We start from the raw sequence: 14,803 nt of genomic DNA, 5'->3' as shown, positions 1-14,803 counted from the left end.
CTTCAGTGTGCCCAAGATCACCTTCACACTACAGGGGTTGCAATGCCTCCCCTCCTTGCCCAAGAATGAAAGATGAGTCCCTCAAAGCCTGGAAATGGCTTGGCAGGGAAGCCAAGGCTGAGGAAGGAGCAGAGGGTACCAACCAGAGGCACCTGGCCATGGGGGACAGGGGACCCCGGAGCTCAAGGACACTATTTTCATTTGCTACATAGCCATTTTACTTCTCTCTTCTGCTTTTTCCCCCTTCATATCTGCCCAAATTCTACACTCCAAGAAACTTTCAGCAGCTTCCCTGAAATAAACCACAGTATTGCCGGCACTGCAGAGCTGGCTGGGCCTACATCAAGTTGGTGTGAAATCGCCTTGTTCATTTTATTAAGAAACTTCCTGTCTTGCAAAACTTCCTCTCTTGCCACCTGCCTGCTTGGAGGTCTTAATTGGTTTTTCGTTTGTTTGCTTGTCTTGTTTTTGTTTTTGAGATGGAGTCTCGCTCTGTCACCCAGGCTGGAGTGCAGTGCTGCACTCAGGAAGGCAGGAGGACCGTGTACCCGTCTTGGGCTCTGCTTCTGCCCCCAACCCTACACTTCATGGCCAAAGCTAGGCCTGAGGACCTGCGGCCCCACTAGAGAAGGACAATTTGGGCCCACTGCAACCTCCAACCTCCACCTCCTGGGTTCAAGCAATTCTCCCGCCTCAGCCTTCCAAGTAGCTGGGATTACAGATGTTCGCCACCACACCTGGCTAATTTTTGTATTTTTAGTACAGACGGAGTTTCACTATGTTGGTCAGGCTGGTCCGGAACTCCTGACCTCAAGTGATCCACCTGCCTTGGCCTCCCAAAGTGCTGGGATTACAGGCATGAGCCACCACACCCGGCCTGTTTTTCTACCCAACACGGATAGAGTATAGCCTCCCTGCCCCCTTCTTCCCCAAAGTAGGCTCAGTTTAAATATATACATGAAAACAAATAAAATTCAAAGAAAAACAAGGTTATGGGGTGTCAAGCAGGATGATCCAATGGAAGCTCCCCATCTCTGCGTGTGAGCCCTCGCACTGAGAATGCGATCAGGCTGGTAAGTACCCATGTCTATCTGCAAGACTGGGAGAATCTCCTTTTGCTACTTTGTCTCTCAGCCTCCATCTTATAATTGTACAAATTGAATGTTCATCTTTCTTTTTTATTTTTATTTATCATTATTATTTTATTTTTCCTTAAGTTATTGTGATACAGGTGGTGGTTGGTTACATGAGTAAGTTCTTTAGTGGTGATTCGTGAGATTTTGGTGCACCCAGCGCCCAAGCAGTATACACTATACCATATTTGTAATCTTTTTTTTTTTTTTTAATTTATTTTTTAAGACGGAGTCTTGCACTCTCGCACTCTCACCCAGGCTGGAGTGCAGTGTCGCGATCTCGGCTCACTGCAAGCTCCACCTCCCGGGTTCACACCATTCTCCCGCCTCAGCCTCCCAAGGAGCTGGGATTACAGGCGCCCACCACCACGCCCAGCTAATTTTTTTGTATTTTTAGTAGAGACAGGGTTTCACCATGTTAGCCAGGATGGTCTCGATCTCCTGACCTAGTGATCTGCCCACCTCAGCCTTCCAAAGTGCTGGGATTACAGGCGTGAGCCTCCGCGCCCGGCCATATTTGTAATCTTTTATCCCTCACCCCTCTCCCACTCTTCCCCACAAGTCCCCAAAGACCATTGTGTCTGAATGTCCATCTTTCTGATGGGAGTCACAGACTCCCCTTTCACCTCCTTCACATGCCTCAGGTGCTGTCAAATTGCCTCCTCTATCCTTCCGCTAAACACACACACCTGTCCAGCCAGTGGTTCCCAAGCTGTAAAACTGCAGTTATAGAAATTGTAAGGGTGTCAGGATCTTGTCACCATGCAGATTCTGGTTCAGCAAGTCTGGGGCAGGGCCTGAGATTCTGCATTCCTAAGAAGCCTCCAGGTGATGGCCGTGTTGCTGGACCATACTTAGCTTAGAAGACTGTAGATGAGAGGATCGCAAGCCTGACTGCACACTAGAATCACCTGGGAAGCTTTTAAAAATCACTATTTTTAAAAGGAGTATTTGGGATGAGTGCAGTGGCTCACGCTTATAATCCCAGCACTTTGGGAGGCTGAGGCAGGAGGATCACTGGAGCTCAGGAGTTTGAGACCAGCCTGGGCAAAATGGTGAAACCTTGTCTCTACAAAATAAAATAAAATAAAATAAAAAACACACACAAAAATTAGCCAGACGTGGTGACGTGCACCTGTAGTCCCAGCTACTCGGGGTATGGGGAGTGGGGTGGGGTGCTGAAGTAGGAGGATCACTTGAGTCCAGGAGGTGGAGGCTGCAGTGAGCCAAGATCATGCCACTGCACTCCAGCCTGGAGGACAGAACAAGACCCTGTCCTGGGGGAAAAAAGAGTATTTGGAAAGCTCCCTGAGTGATTCTAGTGTGCAGCCGCAGTGGAGACCCACTGGTCTGGAGTATGCCGTCTCTTGGAGAGGCTGGGCAAGCCTTTGCACCTGTACCCCTTATTTTGTCCTGAGGATCCCATGACCCTCCCTCTCCAGAGAGGGACACTAACTCCAGAGACTTTTCCTAACTTTTCTAAAGGTACAAAGCTGGTAACTGGTGGCACCAGGAATCAAACCCGGGTCACTCCTGTGACACCCACAGGGGCTACCCCAGTTTTCTCATCTGTATAGTAAGGGGATGAGCAAAAGGAGGTTAGGCATGAGGACCTATGTTCTTCGGCTGCAAAGATGACCCTTATGGCTCATTTCTGCACTCCCTTGGGGAGAGCTCTGGATCCTCAGCCACCTGCCCTACCTGGTTATCTCTGTAGAGCATCACCATCTGTGGTGTACTCTAGGCCCAACAATCCCAGCAACCACCTCCTCTGTTTCACAAATGAGGAAACCAAGACGCAGAGAGAGAACATGACTTGCCTAAGGTCACACAGTAAGTATTTAGTGGGGCTCTGACTCCAACTCTGGAACAAAAGGAAAGGGTGACCTTGGGGTGGTCCTGGGCTGGAGATTTAACTGGCCTGCGCGTCTGTGTGCTCCCTGGAGAGAGAGGGGCCCCCAGGAAGGCAGGAGGACCGTGTACCCTTCTTGGGCTCTGCTTCTGCCCCCAACCCTACACTTCATGGCCAAAGCTAGGCCTGAGGACCTGCGGCCCCACTAGAGAAGGACATGCACTCTGGGCACATCCAGAGCTTCCAGGAAAGACCGTTCAGTGGCTGGTTTGGTAAAGATCATCTCATCCCGGGGCAAGGCTCAGGAAGTTCCAGGGACTGCTGGTCTTTGTCCTGCCTCCCAGTCACCCCAGTGAAGAACCCTCCCCTTGGCCCTCGGAAGCCACACCTGGTGGCTCATCCCATACACACCCCAACCCTGCCCTAGCTGCCCAGAAAGAGACCTTTGCCCTGGGAAGGAGGGAACGGTAGAGGAGCTTTCCCTGGGGAAGAAAGGCCAACTGGGGTCCCCTGGGTTAGGAGCCTGGGGCCAGAGGCATCAGTGGTCCTCACGGGACCCTTAGTCCTCCACCTACCGGCCCCCCACACACACACCCACACATACTCCAGCACAGGGTCAGAGCTGAGGGAGGTGTCTGGGACTGTCTGGAAGGGCTGGAGAGGTCCGGATATCCTGATCCTAGAAAGGGACCGTCCTTGCATCAGAGTGACCACAACCCTGGAACTTAAAAAATAGCAATTATATGGCCGGGTGCGGTGGCTCACACCTGTAATCCCAGCACTTTGGGAGGCTGAGGCGGGCGGATCACGAGGTCAGGAGATCGAGACCATCCTGGCCAACACAGTGAAACCCCATCTCTACTAAAAATACAAAAAATTAGCCAGGTGTGGTGGCGGGCGCCTGTAGTCCCAGCTACTCAGGAGGCTGAGGCAGGAGAATGGTGTGAACCCAGGAGGCAGAGCTTGCAGGGAGCTGAGATCGTGCCACTGCACTTCAGTCTGGGCGACAGAGCGAGACTCCATCTCAAAAAAAATAGCAATTATACACCAGCCCTGGTGTCTACACTTGCCTGGCACGTTACAATCTCACTGAATTCTGCCTCATTGGATTCTCACAACCATCCCATAAAGCAAATACTGTCTATCCTATTTTACAGAGAAGGAGAGCGAGGCCCAGAGGATTGAGTGATTTCACCCAGGCAGCCTCCGAGCGGCTGGGATTCAAACTCATGGCCATGACTCCATGCCTGAGGTTTGACGATGGAGTCAGCCACACCTGCCTCTAACCAGAAGATCCTTGAGGGGATCCCTCAAGGATCCTGATATGTTTCCGTATCAACCCCCTGTGGCAGATGCTATTCTCTAAAGACAGCCATCACGATACCTTCTATCCCACATGCTCTTCCTACTATGTGACGGTGATACCCCTCTGTGACTACAACAGAAGTGACATTATGTGACTCCCAAGGCAAGGGCCTGAGACAGACGATAACGCTTCCACTTGCTTCTGTGCAAATGCTCACTCATGGAACCCTGTGCCATGCCACTAGGAAGCCAGGCTACAAGGAATAGTCGCACGTAGGTGTTCCAGCTGACAATTCCAGCTGAGGTTCCAGCGTCCAGTGCCAGCCATATGTTCAAGAAAGCCTTCTAGACAATTTCAGCCACCACCATGATCTGACTGCAACTGTATGGGAAACACTGCACAAGACCTGCCCTCGATGAGCCCTGAGGACCCCGAGAGTGTGAGGGATAAGTTTTGGGGTGATCTGCGATGCAACATAAATAACTGGAACACCCTCCCTCCCCCACCCCTCACACACCCCTGGCCCAGCCAGATCCCTAAACAGCTGGAGCTCCTTCAATGTGTCTTTCATTCACAAGCACACTGATGTGCACAGGCAAACCTGGGTATTCTGATTCGTTTGTCCAAACAGCCTGGACTGTGAAAATAAACACCCCGATGGCAGGTGTTGACACACATACCCTGACATGGGTCTATTTCGGGGCCTGCAGGCCTCCCACTGTGCACTGAGAGGCCTCCACCTGGGCAGGGAAAGACTTCGTTTAACATTTTGCAGTCTTGTGTTGGGTGCAGAATGAGGATAAAGCACATAGAATCAACCTGTGACGGATGCTTGGCCATAATCAACTGCCTCGGGGCTCTCCTGATCCCTGGCCTTCTTTTTTAAAGATAGCTTTATTGGGACATAATCCATACACCATGACCTTTGTCCTTTTAAAGTATGCAAGTCAGTGGTTTTGAGCACATCTACAGTTGTGCAATCATTACTATAATCTAACCTTTTTTTTGACAGGGTCTTGTTCTGTCATCCTGGCTGGAGTGCAGTGGTGTGATCACTGCTCACCACAGCCTCAACCTCCTAAGCAATCTTCCCACCTCAGCCTCCTAACTGGGACTACAGGCGTGTACCACCACACCTGGCTAATTTTTTTGTTTTTTTGGTAGAGATGGTGGGGTCTCACTATGTTGCTCAGGCTAGTCTTGAACTCCTAGCCTCAACTAATCTGTCTGCCTCAACCTCCCAAAGTGCTGCGATTACAGGTAGGACTGCACTCTGCCTAGAATCTAACTTTAGAACATTTTTTATCATCTCCCAAAGAAACCCTTTGCCAATAGCAATCACTCTCCATTCTCCACTCCTGGGCCGAGGCAACCACAAATCTGCTTTGTTTCTTTGTGGATTTGTCTATTCTGGACATTTCATCTAAATGGAGCCATATAATATTTGTCTTTTGAGACTGACTTCTTTCACTGGGCATAATATTTTCCAAGTTTGTCCATATTGTAGCATGTATCAATACTTCACACCTTTCTTTTTTTCTTTTTCTTTTTTGGAGGGGGGATGGAATCTCCCTCTGTCACCCAGGCTGGAGTGCAGTGGTGCAATCTTGGCTGCAACCACTGCCTCTTGGGCTCAAGCGATTCTCCTGCCTTACGAGTTGCTGGGATTACAGGTGCTTGCCACCACGTCTGGCTAATTGTTATATTTTTAGTAGAGACAGAGTTTCGCCATGGTGGCCAGGCTGGTCTCGAATTCCTGACCTCAAGTGATTGCCTGCCTTGGCCTCCCAAAGTGCTGGGATTACAGGTGTGAGCCACCACAACTGGCCATACTTCACACCTTTCTATGGCTGAATAATATTCTGTGTTGTGTGGATATACATTTTGTTTTTCCATTCATCAGTGGATGGACATTTGGGTGGTTTCCACTTTTTGGCTATTATGAATCATGCTGCTATGTACATTTGTGTACAAGTTTTGTGTGGCCATATGTTTTCATTTCTGCTGGGTACATATCTAGGAGTGGAATTGCTGTGACTCCTGGCCTTTGCACTCTGCCTCCTTGGCTAGAGATCCAGTATCTTCCTTGACAGGCCCAACTATCTCATCCTTCAGGTCTCTTAAAGGAAGCCTCGCTGACTCCCATGGCTGAGTTGGGTCTTCTGTGCCACCCTACCTCCAACCTTTGCACATTTCATATCGTGATGTGATTGCCTGGGTCCTGGTCATGGCCCCCACAGGTGAGCAACTTGAGAGAGACCGTCTGCTTTTGTTCACCACTGTCCATCCCAGTGCCTGGCTCTCCTGCCGCTGGAAAGACAAGAGACAGATTCTGAGCAATCAGGAAAGGCTTCCTGGAGGACGTGGGGCTGGAGTTGGGTTGATAGGTTGGTTTGCCCCAGAGCTGGGCAGAGGGCTTTGATGGCTTCCATGGAAGAAAGGTGAGGAGAGCTTAGAGAAAGGAAGGATGGATGGGTGACAAGCAGGCAGAGAACAAAGCTCAGAGCCCCGGGGCTGTTTAGTCTCGGCCCCTCTAAGGCTGCAAAGTGCCAGTGACTCAGATGTGGAGGGAGGCTCACACGCTGCAGCGTGAGGCTCCCATATTAACCCTCACCTGTCTGGAATCGAAAAGCCACAATGGAAGCACTCGGCACGCGGCGTTAACCCTCAGCTGCCCAGTCCTTGAGCCCCAGGGCCAAGGGCTGTGGACATGGCCTTGAGATCCCTGGGAAGGCCCCGCCCTCCCTCCCCCCAGAATCTGGTTACGTTAGGCTCAGCCTTCTGATGCCCGGTGGTGAACTTGCCCAGAGAGCACCTAAACACCGTGGAGCGGCCAGCGGCTTGAGCGCCCATAGACAGACAAGTGTCCTAAGAATTGGTGCCTCTTCTAGGGAAAAGGAGGCCTGGGCTCCAAGACCTTAAAGACTCGCCTAATTTTCCGCACGGATGAGTAGCCCCAGGCCCCGTTCGGATCCGTCTTTATCTCATCGTCTGTGTCAGAGAAATATGTCATGTTTCCAATCTCTGGCGGCAAGAAAATGCCGAGCTCTTTTGCTATTGAAAAAAAAAAAAAGGAAGAAAATACTGCGGCCCTAATCCTGCCCAATACATCCCAGAACCCAGCCTTGGGTGTTGCCCCGAGGGCGCAGCGCCGCTCCCATCCGCGCTGGGGGTCCGAGTGGCCCTGGGGCCCCGCAGGCCCGGGCTGAGGCCACCCCTCTGTTCCCGCGTCAGTGGCCCTGAGCGCACAGCGCTCGGAACTCGGAGGTGCCAGAGACTCCGGCGAAGCAGGCCTGGGGAGGGCGCGAAGCCACGTTGTTCCGATCCTCAGCCACCTGGGTCCCAGCCTGGAACCTTCAGACCCTGGCGTTCGGGCCCCCTTGGTGCCAGACGCCCCGAGTGCCGGGGCGCGCCGGGCGCGGGCTGGGAGCGGAGGACAGCGGGCGGGACAGCGCCCCCGCTCCTCCCGTGGGAGGGCGCGCGCCCCTCCAGGAAGCTCCCGCCTCGCCTCCCGCTTCCCTCCCCACTCCCCGCCTCGGCCGGAGGGAGGAGCCCGAGCCGCCACCGCCGCCGCCGCCGCCCGCCCGGCCCAGGAGGAGAACCGGACCCCAAGCGGCTGGGAGCGCACGCGAGCGGGCCGTGGCCGTGCGGGCAGCGCCCTGAGCCCGTCCCGCGCCCGCGGGCCCGGCCGAGCAGGAGCAGCGCCCGGAGATGCCCGGGCGGCCCGGAGCGCGGGCAGCGGCAGCCGTGCGGTGAGGGCGGTGGCGCCCGTGGGACCCGCGGTGAGTGGGGCCCAGGCAGGCGGGGCAGCTTGGCGCGAGTGCCCAACTTCGGCCTTGGGGCTGGGCTTCTGGATCCAGCGGCGGGTCCGTAGGAAGCCGGGTTCCGCCTCGGGGGGCTGCGGCGGTCTAGCCCCCACCGCCCGCGCGAACCCGGACACCGGCGCTTCGGTGACTCAGCTCCGACCCGGCCACGCGGGGGCGCCCCGCCGGCGCCCGGACTGCGGGGGAAGGGCGGGCGGGGTCCCTAGGGAGGAGGGCGCCCTTGAGGGTCCGAGCCCAGCTGCTATGGGGACCCTCCCACCCGCCCCAGGGACTTGGAGGGCGTATGGGAGGTGGAGTCCCGCCGCTGCCACAGCTGCTGAAGGCGTGAGGTCGCGCTGGCTCTTGGCCGGCGCGGGCCGCTCTCCGCGCCCCTCCGTCCTCCTCCCTCCCCTGAACACCCACCCGCAGCCCCAGGCAACTGCCGGAGGGCCAGCTCCCAGCCCCGGTACTGGGAGCGCAGAGGGGGAGTGGAGCTGGGCAGCCTCCCAGAAGTCGGAGTGTGTTTGCAAACTAGTTTTTGCGAAAAAGCTGTCTGGCACCTGTGTGTTTAAAGGGGGCGTGGGGGTGGGCATGGAGAGAGCGGGGGAGCAAGGCCCTCTCTTATTCCCTGTTTCTCGCAGCGATGCTCCTCTGAAAATAGAGGGGTCTTACTCCCCTCTTCCCTGCCCTTCCCACCCCATCCCCCAGCCTCGCTCTCCGTCGCCCCCAGTTCGAGAAGCTCTCCTGTGGGGAAGGGGCTGCTTCAAAGGGGGCTGTGATTTGCCCTAGGTCACAGATGCTGCTGGCTCTGGTAGCCAATGGGTTCATCTTGCATCTGAATCCCCTGCCCCATATGTACTGGGGGAAGGGACAAGTGGTCTGAGAGAATGATCTGAGCCGCCCTTTGTTTTGTCTACCTTAGTGTTTTGCTCCCTTAGGGGTGTGTGCTGTCTTCAAAGGGTGGGGGGCTTTTTCTGCCCCTTGGGCATCCACAGCTTCAGGGACTGCAGGGAGCCCGTGCTTTTCAGGAAACAGACGGTGTGGTGTGCGCAGATTGTAATCCCCGGCAGCTGCAGCCTGCCTGTGGCCAGCCCTGATGAGGAGGCCTGGGAGACCTGGGTCTGAACCCCACCTGTGACCAACAGGGAGCTTGGCCCAGACCGTTCGCCCCTGTGGCCCTCCGGGTCATCATCTGTGAAATGGGCTAATGTTCCAGGGCCTGCCTCCTGGAGAATGGACACAGCATGAAGGTGCGGTTTTATGGCATTCCCCCTGGCATATGTCCCGGTGAGCTCCAGGACCGCCCCAGCCAACTGGATTGGAAGGGGTCACCCAGGCAGGTTTCTCCATGGAAAGAACCAGGGACAAAGGATGTGGATGCTTGGGTTCTTCTCGTGGCTGTCACTTCCTGTCTGAGTGCCTTGTCACCCCTTGGACTTGGGGGTTTGTGTCTGTAAAATGAGGCAAATTGTGACATGATCCAGCTTACAGTCGGGCAACTGGGAGGCTGGAAGTGGGGAACGGGGAGCAGACGTTCTGCAAGTAGGGAGCACTTCATGAGTGGCAAGTGTGGTGTCTCTGGTGGTGTTCCAATGGACACTCCCTCCCCTGGGATGTCAGGAGAATGAAAAACTGGGGCATAAGGGGAAGAAGATGGCTGAGAATGGAACCTCGGTTTCTATGTCTGTAAAACAGTAAGTACTGGACCCCATCCGGTCCTCCTCCCAGTCCTCAGTTTCTGTATCTGTACACTTTCATATTTTTTTCAGGTAACTGTGTATTTCTGCAAAGGTAGGATTAAATTAGATTGCAAGGACTCGGGTGCCAGCACTTACTGGTACATGGTAAGTGCCTGGTTAACTGTCATTGTCATTATCCATGGGAATATTAAGAAGCCTGATGTGGGTGACTGCATCCAGGATTCTTTGTGGGATTGTCTCAGGCCAACTTGCTCCTCCCCCTCTCATCAGGACTTCCGGGCTGTTCTAGGGGCAGGGGGCTGGGGTGAAAGAAGACCAGGAGAGGTGGTAGTTCTCATCCAGGTGTCCCCATTTCCCCACATCTGACTGGCTTCACAGGGCTCTAAGGAGTGAACAGAAAACAAAAGAGCATTCTCTAGTAATTTTCTCCCTCCTGTCAGAGCAGGAGGCCAGGTATGGTCCCCAATCTGAGAAGCCCTCAGCTCAGGGTCAGGGTGCCCCCAGCCTGATGGAGGTCTCTGTCCCTCTCCCCTCCCCTGACCCTTACACATAGACGGCACTGGGGCTACTGAATCAGGAGCAAAACACCTCAAGGACCCAGCTCCTTCCCCCTTGCAGAATATGGCCTCAGAGAGGGAGGAACCCTGCAGGACACAGTGGTGTGGGCTCTGTGGGAGCCGGGACGCCAGGTCACCCTGTGATCTTGGCAGGCAGCAGCTAGAAAAGTCCACAATCACATGTCTCCCCACCTCCCTGTCCAGAAGGGAGGACGTGGGGGTCCCACCATACCTGAGGACTGAGCCCAGGTTAGAGGCGCCTCCTGGCTCACATCCTATTGTCTTCTGCCCTCACTGGGCCACCGGACCTCAGCTGTCGCTCCTATGGCAGTCAAGAAGACTGCTATTCCACATCCTGGGACATTTCTTTCTTCCTTTTTTTTTTTTTTGAGACAGGATCTTGCTCTGTCACACAGGCTGGAGTGCACTGGCACAATCTCAGCTCACTGTAACTTCCACCTCCCAGGTTCAAGCGATTCTCATGCTTTAGCCTCCCAAGCAACTGGGATCACAGGCGCGTACCCAGCTAATTTTTGTATTTCTAGTAGAGACAGGGTTTTGCTATGTTGGTTAGGCTGGTCTTGAACTCCTGGCCTTAGGTGATCCACCCACCTCGGTTTCCCAAAGTGCTGGGATTAGAGACCATGTAACATTTCTTTACTTGTCCTGGCCACACCTGCTCTGAGGTCTGCAATGAGACTGACCGTAGTGAGACTGTGTCACCATCCCTCCTCACTGCTGCATCTCCTGGTTGTATTTTTCTTTTTTTTTTTTTTTTTTTTTTTTTTTTTTTTTAAATTTATTTATTATTATTATACTGTAAGTTGTAGGGTACATGTGCATAACGTGCAGGTTTGTTACATATGTATACTTGTGCCTTGTTGGTGTGCTGCACCCATCAACTCGTCATTTCCTGGTTGTATTTTTCTTGGGGCATTTGCCACTCTTTAAAATCATCTTCTTTACTCATTGGTGCACCAGCTTATCCGCCCAAAGGGTGTCAGATCCACAAAAAGGCAAGAGCAAACAGTGTCCATCTTGTTTAGGGCGGTGTCCCTGCACTTAGAACAGTGCCTGGCACATTGTAGGTGCTCGGTAAATCCTTGTGTGAGGAATGACTGCACCTGCCCCTCCTTGCAGCCTCCTGTTAAATGAGTCTGTGATGTTGAGTGATGGATCCTGGGAGAATTATGAGCTTGCCCTCTTGAGTCTCTGGAGGGATCCCTGTCTCACCGTGCTGAGTGCTGGAAGGAGCATGGCCTTGCTGACAGCTAGATTTCAAACTTGTAGCCTACAGAACTGTGAGAGAATCTAAGCCATTCAGTGTGCGGTGCTCAACTAATCCATGGCCAACCAGAGTTTGAAACCCGGTAGCTCAGCTCCCAGCATTCACTGTGCTCTTACAATACACTTTTCTCAGGTTGGGCCACCAGGGGCATGTCTCTGAAAGACTGATGGGAGGGCCAGGTGTGGTGGCTCACACCTGTAATCCCAGCACTTTAGGAGGCCAAGATAGGCAGACCACTTGAGCCCAGGAGTTCAAGACCAGCCTGGGCAACATAGTGAAAACCCATCTTTACAAAAATAAAAAAATAAACAAAATTAGCTGGCTGTGGTGGTGCGTGCCTGTAGTCCCAGCTACTTGGGAGGCTGAGGTGGGAGGATTGCTTGAGCCCAGGAGGTCAAGGCTGCAGTGAGCCATGATTGTGCCACTGTACTCCAACTTGGGTGAAACAATGAGACCCTGTCTCAAAAAAAAAAAAAAAAAAGACTGTTGGGGTCCAACCAGAGGAGAGAGGGATTGAAGGAGTTGTCTGCTAGGAGCTGGGCATACTCCCTCTGTGTTTTGGAGAGGGGACAGCCAGAGCACATCAGGCAGGCCAGATAGCCTCAGCTCCTGACAAGACACAAAAGCCTGCAGGGATACAGTTGAGTTGCAGGGAGAATGGGCTCCTGAACCACACTAGGAATGTCCCCACCACAGGGCCTTTGCACATGCTGGGAAATAGGTAGAGGAAACAGCACATGCAAAGGCCCTGTGGTGGGGACATGCCTAGCGTGGTTCAGGAGCCCATTCATTCATTCATTCAGAAATATTCACTGAGTACCTGCTGGGCACCAGCTATGGCTGGGAACGAGAGAGACCAATGCCTTGCTCTCCTGGAGCTTCTGATCTATTAACATCCCAGCTCAAATGCGGCCTCCTCCGCACTGCCCCATCACAATCACTTCACCCTGCTTTATTCTCTTTGGGACATTTTCCACTATCTGAGAGTTCCTGCCCTTGCCATTTGCTCACCTCTCTGTCCCCCCAACTCCATCCTGAATGCCTATGCCCAGAGCCTGAGTGTGTCTTGATCATGGTTGCCCCCACCCAGCATGCAGCAAAGTCCCTGACCCAGAGGAACTGCTTAAGAAACATCTGTGGAACGACCAAATGGATGACTGCATGGTGAGGGAAGCCCTCCTGGAAGGTAGAGGCCCAAAGTCACAGGTGAAAGAGGGATTACATCTGTGCACAACCCTCTTCCGTTTACGAGCTTTTCACTACTGCCTTAAGAACATCATGAAGAAAGTAGTGGGGACAGCTCTAGTTAGCAGCAGCTCCATTTCCTGTATGAAGAAACTGAGGCTAGAGAGGTTAGGACACATGGCCCGGGTCGCATAGGGAATGGGTGACTTTCTCCAGCACACCTTAGTCTCTTGGGTGGACAGGCAATGGCAGCAGGTGATGTCCCACCCAGGGGACCTCACCTCCTCCACCTTCCCAGCCCCCAGTCTTTTAGTCCTAGGCAAATCCACTTTCTCTTAGACACACAACTTTCCCCATTCCCTCCTCCATGGGAGTCCCCTGCCCTCTGAGCCTGGCCAGACCCACTCCCAAGGTCCCCTAAGTACTCAGTCCATGCCCCTCCCCACATGGAGCTTCCTGGGAGGCCGGAGGGGAAGGAGCTGAGACCCAGGAGGGAGGAGTGGCAGGAGAGGACAGAACCCAGTTCCTGCACTCATGGGGAGTACAGTGGAGGCTGCCTCTCAGCCTGCTAGGTCAGCCCCTCCATAAGTGACACAAACCTTGCAGTGCAGGCTGAGCTGAACCTGAGGCCTGGGAGGGTGGGAGGGTCCCAAGGGAAGCCGCCTCCCCTAAGAGCCAGAGCTTAGTGATTAAGCGGGCGCTACAGAGAATGACCTCCCTCTGAATGTGGTCTGGTGGAAGCTGGGGGTCCCTAGGGGGACCTAAGGGCCAACCCCTGCTGCAGCCTCCTCTCGGTGCTGTCTGCATCTATATTTATCCCCGTAATGGCCTGGCTGCCTGTCGGAGTGTGGTGTCTTTGGAGCGCAGCAGCCGGTGCCATAGCCGTGGTGGAGAAGTGTTTTGTGTCAAGGTGCCGCCCCCACCTGGTCAGGAGTGCCAGCCTGCTCCCCGGGGGCTGCCTGTCGCCTGGCAGGAGCTGCTGCAGCAATGGGCATGCGGCAAGGGCTCCAGAGAATAAGGCTTGTGGCTGGACCCTGCCCACCAGAACCAGGATGCAGGACGTTGGGGCGGCCAGACTGTGGCCAGGGTTCCTGTGTGGCTGGAAAGTGGGGCCAGATAAATTCTAAAGTTTTTTAGCTCTGAATCTCAAAGAACTTGTGACTCTGAAATCCTAGAATTCCCAAATTCTGGAATTCTGTGAACCTGTAGTCCCGGTCCTCTACAATTCCAAGATGTCATGGTTCCTCTTCCTCTCACCTTTTCACTCTTCCTCACTTTCTTTTTTTAATTATTTTTTATTTATTTATTTATTTATTTATTTATTTATTTATTTGAGACGGCGTCTTGCTCTGTCGCCCAGTCTGGAGTGTGGTGGCGCAATCTCAGCTCACTGCAAACTCTGTCTCCCGGGTTCATGCCATTCTCCTGCTTCAGCCTCCCGAGTAGCTGGGACTACAGGTGACTGCCACCACGCCCAGCTAATTTTTTTTTTTTTTTTTTTTTGTATTTTTAGTAGAGGTGGGGTTTCACAGTGTTAGCCAAGATGGTCTCGATCTCCTGACCTCATGATCTGCCCGCCTCAGCCCCTCAAAGTGCTGGGATTACAGGCGTGAGCCACTGTGCCCGCCCATTCTTCCTCACTTTCAACAAACTTGTGTCGAGCTTCCATTCTGTGCCTCTGGGTGCTGGGAACAATGAGATGAAAATAGGGTTTGGTTCCATCTTTCAGCTCCAGTGAGGGTGATGCTTCTAAGTCAATGGTTACAGTATACTGGTATTGTAAGTGATTCCCTCTCAAGGAGCAGGGAGTCCGGAAGGGCTTTGTAGAGGAGTCCCTGGATTGTTCGGTTTTTTTTTTTTTTTTAACCATATTGAAGTGTAACAAACGAAATAGAGCAGACATTCTACATGGACCAGTCAATGACTGTTCACAAACCGACCCATCTGGGTCACCAGAACCCAGATCAGAAACAGACACG

General features: G+C 53.4%; 1 protein-coding gene and 1 long non-coding RNA gene across 3 annotated transcripts in view; both read left to right on the top strand.

Moving 5' to 3' along the window:
* Window positions 1-785: 785 nt before the first annotated feature.
* LOC108583495 lies at window positions 786-4,970 on the top strand. Its single transcript, XR_001898214.3, has 2 exons — window positions 786-1,073; window positions 4,143-4,970. It is a non-coding gene; the product is annotated as an uncharacterized LOC108583495 (long non-coding RNA).
* A 2,709-nt stretch (window positions 4,971-7,679) lies between these two features.
* Window positions 7,680-14,803, top strand: part of CPNE2 (copine 2) — a 55,815-nt gene continuing 48,691 nt past the window's right edge. The window contains exon 1 of one of the 2 annotated variants that reach the window (XM_021931999.2): window positions 7,680-8,073. The gene's annotated coding sequence lies outside the window, so the exon portion shown is untranslated. The remainder of the gene's footprint in view (window positions 8,074-14,803) is intronic. The other variant, XM_003916925.5, reaches the window with a different exon arrangement.

Source organism: Papio anubis, chromosome 18, assembly GCF_008728515.1.
Source record: "Papio anubis isolate 15944 chromosome 18, Panubis1.0, whole genome shotgun sequence".
NCBI classification, from domain to species: Eukaryota; Metazoa; Chordata; class Mammalia; order Primates; family Cercopithecidae; genus Papio; species Papio anubis.
Note: the sequence above shows the minus strand (reverse complement) of the source record. Positions and strands in the feature narration are given on the sequence as shown.